Genomic DNA, 6000 nt, shown 5'->3' with positions numbered 1-6000 from the left:
GTTGGCTCGTCACATATATTGTGCATGACACATGAAGTATGTTAGCTTGTTTTGCACATGTCATATGGCATTCGACACCTAAGGTCATTAGCTTAGTAGGCATCAACTATGACTCGGTGCATATTGATCACTAAGCACACGAAGCACGCTTAGCACCTGAAGCAACTCAACACATATAAGAATTACTCAACATATATAGTCCTCTTAGCCCTTGAAGTCCCTACCTTGCCCAACATCAGCTATGACTCGACACCTATTGATCACTCGGCACATGAAGCACGCTTGGCACCTAAAGCATCTTGACACATATAAGAATTACTTGGCACATATAGTCCGCTCAACCCCTGAAGTCCATGCCTTGCTAGATATCAGCTATGACTAAACACATAATAAAAGCTCAACACATAAAGCACGCTTGGCACCTAAAGTCATTTGACACCAATAGGAAAAATAGCTCAACATAAACAATAAACTCTTCTTCCAAAGGTCAGTGACCATTAGTTTCTACAAATCTTTATAATGCTCCATGAATGTAGAAGGGTTTAGTGTAAAAGTTGTAATCCCATTGCATCCTAAGTTGGAAAGATAATCCACTATTTTGTTGCCCTCTCTATATGTGTGTGAAACTCTGATCTCCTGAAATTGATCAATAATATTCCAAATTTGTTGGAGCACATATTTGAGTTTCTAGGAAGATATTGCCTCTTAATACAAGTAGAGATTATAACTTGAGAATCACCTTCAATCTGAACTTGTTGGAAGTTCCCTTTCTTAGCAAGAATTAGCCTTGATAGCAATGCTTGAGCCTTGACCATATTGTTAGTTCCTATAGGAAGGGGAGCTATTGTGATTGCCAAGACTTTACTAGTACAATCTGTAATGCATTCTCCTAATCGTGATTGTCCTAGATTACCTCTGGCTACTCCATCAAAGTTGAGTTTGACAAAGCCAGGCGAAGGGGGATGTCATTTGACTGTATATCTATCTATATGAGTTTGCAGCTTTGAAGAAGTGCTAGTTCCAAATGGGATGAAAATTGATTTCCATTCCCGAATGATACTTCCATCCCAGGATTTTTCAATGATTAGTAACTCTTGAGATCGATTTTTCAATGATTTGGAGTACTTTCTATAAAGATGATACTTCTTTTCCAAAAATCCTCTTGTTTCTTTCCCACCAAATAGCCCAAATAACTAGAGCAAGTGTACACTTCCAGATTCCTACAAAAAGGGCATTGGGGTAAAGAATTGGCCAAGCCTAAAAAATGTCCCAAATATTGTTTTTGTAGTGGGGAGTAATAATTTAATTTGTTTAAAACAAAAATCCAACATTGGTATGCAAATTGACATCTTGCAAAAAAATGGTGAATTGATTCATCTTCCTCACCACATAAAACACACTTGAAAGGAGAGGCAATATTCGTCCTAGCCAGTCTATCACTTGTAAGAATTCTATGCTTGATTGCTAGCCACGCAAGCACCTAGCCTTGGGTAGTACTATTTTATTCCAGCAGAACATGAATGCTTGAGATGGTGGTTTTGTTGACTCAAGTTGCTAAAGAAGTTTGTAACCTTCCTTGATTGAATAGTTACCATTTTTGGCCAAAGTCCACATTAGTTGATCCTTAGCTTTTGATACAAAAGCCTGTCTTTTTTATAAGATAGATTGAAGTTTTTGTTTATGTTGAGGATCTAAAGGGAGTTGATCTGGATCTTTCCATATTACTTTCCTTGAGAAAATGTAAATTGCATCCATATAATGAACAACAAGGTTGCCCCATTCTACTTTTGTAACTGAGACGATATTTTATATGTTTGACACTGTATTTAATGGAGGGTGGCCATTCCGCAAGTCACCCTAGAAGTTAATCTTATCCCCACAGTTTAATTCCCATGAAATGTTGTTAAGCACAATATCTCTCGATGCAATCATGAAGTCCCAAATGATCGATCCTTTAAGAGAATCCAGCATAGAAAATATTCTATGTGGCTCATTGTTATCTAGATATTTCTGTTGCATAATTTGACACCAAAGTGATTGTGATTTAGTATACATTTACCAAATCGGCTTACTACTAAACACTTTGTTCCTTGTTGTCAAATCATGGATTCCTACTCCACCTAGAGTACGATGAAATGCCATATTTTAGAGAGAGATAAGTGGAAGTTTCTTTTCATTAGTCAAATTTCTTGACCATAGAAAGCCCTTAATAAGTTTTTGAATTTGTTAAACAACAGAAGATGGTGCTTGCATGACAGCCATGTAATAATTAGGTATTGCAGAAAGGACAAACTTAATAAGCAATAATCTACCAAATAATGACAACCATCTAACTTTCCAAGAAGCAATTTTGCTCTTAATTCTTTGATATACCCCCTTCTAAAAAAAATTCTTGTTTGAACCCATAAAGAAAGGAATCCCAAGATAAGTGGAAGGTAGAAAATCCTCAGTAAACCCCTAAATATGCACAATCTTAAATGTGAGATAATTTTGTTTGTATGAAATAAGAAGATTTTTGACTTTTGAGGATTGATTTTCTACCCTAAAACTTCTGAATATAGAAAATGAATTTTCTTAATTTGTTTAGCCTCAAAGACTGATGAGGCACCAAATAGTAATTGTCATTAGTAAATAAAGAGTGCATGACTGAGATTATTGTACCTTCATTTTTTGCTCCTTTCCACTTATCAGATAGATGATGGAGCTTGATATTCCTACTAAGGGCTTCAGCCATGATGATGAATAAAGTCAGTGAAAGAGGGTCACCTTGTCAAAGACCTTACATGGAGGAAAAGGAACCAGACACTAACCCATTGATAATAATTGAGAACCAAGCCCCCGAAATGCAAGCTTTAATCCACTTACACCATTTCTTATCAAAGCCCATTTTTTGAACGACTTGAAAAAGCAAGTTCCAGGAAACTCTGTCATAAGCCTTTTGCATGTCTAACTTGATAACAAAATTAGAAGATTGACTATTCTTGATGGAGTCGAGAACTTCATGAGCTACCATTACACCCTCCATTATTTCTCTACCAAGAACAAAGCCACCTTGTTCAAGAGAGATTATGGATGCAAGAAGTTTCTGAAGTTGTAGATAAATGGCTTTACAAATAATTTTATAAGTCAAGTTGCAGAGTGAAATTGGGCAAAAGTCTGCAAAAGTTTTGGGCTCTATGGTTTTTGGAATAATTGCTATATTTGTAGAATTGAAATATTTTGACATAGATTTGAACTTTCTAGATTCCTCCATAGCTTCTAGAAGGTCACATCCAATGAAATCCCAACAACTTTGAAAGAAAAGTGTCATGAAGCCATCTGGACCCGAGGCTTTGTCAGGAGGGAAGGAGAAAATAACCTCTTGAATTTCTTGAATGGTAAACAGGGCCAAGAGCTTGGAATTCTCCATGGGGGAGATAATTGTAGATATATGTTGGATGAAATCCTCAAATTGTGAAGGCAAAGGTGAGGGAAGTTCTGCCAATGCAAGAAGATTCTTAAAGAATTTGACACCTTCATCTCTAATTTGTTGAGGGTTGGTTAGAATATTACCTGTTTCAACATTTGAGATTTGAAAAATTAATTTAGTTGCCCTTTTTTTGTTGGGAAAAAGCATGAAATATTTTTGTGTTTATATCTCCTTGTTGTAGCCAAACTTCCCTAGACTTTTGTCTCTAGTAATCTTCCTCCCTATTACACAATTCCTGCTATTCAATCTGTAACTCTTTTTTCTTAGCATGCATGTCATTGTCCATCCCAAACTTGATAATGGAGCAATAGATCTCCTCCAACTGCAGCTTAACAATCTCTTTTTGTTTGAAGACATTTTTAAAAACTTGTATGTTCCAGATTTTGATCTACTCCTTGACATATTTCAATTTACTAGTAAATTGATGAATTCTAGATCATAGAACAAAGGGAGCATTAGTCCACCATTGTTTTAAAAGTGGAAGAAAATGTGGGTGACACAACCACATACTTTCAAATTTAAATGATGACTTATGTTGGTTTTGGTCGATAGGTGTAGCTTGATCAATGTCTATGGTGATTGGAAAGTGGTCAGCATTTGGTGCAGACAAAATCTCTTATTGGAAGCAAAAATTACCTAATTTCTAGTCACAAGAAAGTAGAAATCTGTCCAATCTAACTACAATTTGAGCAAAGCCAGATCTCCTATTTGTCCACGTAAACTTTTCATTAGATGGTCAAATATCCATCAAATCATTATTCTCAACAAATTGAGTGAAATCCTGAATGGTTTTAATGGGTGGGCAAATACCACCAACTTTCTCATTTTGATTCAAGATCGAATTAAAATCATCCCAAGGATGACTTGATGGGAGTTTTGTGATTGAATCAACATTTCTATTTGATCCCATGTTTTCAACTTTTCTTGAGTGGAGGTAGGTCCATACACATTGAATAGAGTAAAAGAGATGTCAAAGTCAAGCACCTGCAACATTTTCTAATTAGCTTGTTGTTGAATGAGATGACCCTGAATTGTTAATGGGTTCCAAAGAACGGCAAGGCCCCCAGAAGCACCCATGTTGGGAGAATGCACTAAGGACCACCTTGGCCATTTTGCCAGGGACTTTTGAAATGTTTCTTGTGATAATTTTGTCTCTTGTAGCAACACAATGTCAGCTTTTGAGGATTCTAAAAACTTTTGAACCCTGCCTCTCTTGTCAGAGGAATTTATGCCTCTAACATTCCATGATACAATTCTCATTAGTGATAAGGAGAACAGGCTGTTCTCCTCATCATTCTCTTGTTGACAACAAAGTTATCATCTAGTGTGGTTTGGATACCTAAAGCGATCTCATTCCTGGTCTTAGAACCTTTTGGGCACCCTCTAGATTTGGGTGTCTTAGAGGTCTAAGGGCAGAGAGAGGGAGACTGAACAATGGAGAAAGTGTGTTGAAAATAAAGATCTAACAAGTTGGTTGGAGCCCAGATTCAGGTTGAACTGTAGAGACCTCAAACTCTTTCAAATTGTCCTCTTGAGATTGAAACTCCAGCTAACCAACCACCTATGGAATGTTAGAGTCCTCCATAATGCTTGGGATGATTTGAGAGTTAGGCTCAATTTGGTCCTTGTCAATATCAGGTTCCTTCAAATTTATCTCTTCAAGATACAAATTCGAGTTATCTGCCACATGTTGAAAAATACTCTTCTCAAGACCTAGTGGGTCTAGGTCAAAGCATGCCTCCAACATCGAGTCCAATTTATCCACTTGTTTTGGAGTTTCGAAGTCATCAATGGCCATGCTATAGGATACTTTTTTCTGATTGATCTGACTATTACAATATTGAAATTCTTTGAGTAATGCATCAAGGTCACTATTTTCCTGATTAGCAACATTAAATCCTTCTTCCTATGCAATACAAAATACTATATTATTAGCAATTGTGGAAGCAATTTGGTCTCTAATCTGAAGAGTTTTCCAATCAACATAGTGATTTTTGATAGGATCCTTAGCTTTGAAGCAAACTAATGGTATATCTGAAGATGGGTGGCTATCATGGGAATTTTTCTATTCAGCTAGCAAAACTTGAATGTATGGTAAGACCAGCTATAAGATTGAAGATAATTTGGATGCAACAGAAAGATCCAAGTGTTGATTAGCTGCTAAAGTCTAGCCACACTAAACAGAGGCCATAGGGACCTTATCATGATTTGGATCTGAATGGGCATTGTGGGAACATAAGTTAGGATCAGTGCTATAATTTGGACATATGTCCTGGATCTCATTGGGTGAATCTTGACATTGAGTGTTAAAGTGACTTAATTTATCTTGAAACTTTTGAACTATTTGCTCATTCTAAATTATGATTGACTAGTCCCATGAACCCCATTGAGAATTAATGACCAATTGAGATGGAAGAGGTTGCCTCATATCTAGTAGTAGACAAACTCTAGGATCCAAATGTGGTCGATCATATGGAATAAGATCATGTGATAAGAAAATACCCAATTTCTTTGCAAGAATTTCAATGATC

The sequence above is a fragment of the Cupressus sempervirens genome, chromosome 10 (genome assembly GCF_028749045.1).
Source record: "Cupressus sempervirens isolate cs-2001-9-10 chromosome 10, ASM2874904v1, whole genome shotgun sequence".
Classification (NCBI taxonomy): domain Eukaryota; kingdom Viridiplantae; phylum Streptophyta; class Pinopsida; order Cupressales; family Cupressaceae; genus Cupressus; species Cupressus sempervirens.
The sequence above is the reverse complement of the archived record's forward strand: the minus strand, read 5'-3'. Positions refer to the sequence as shown.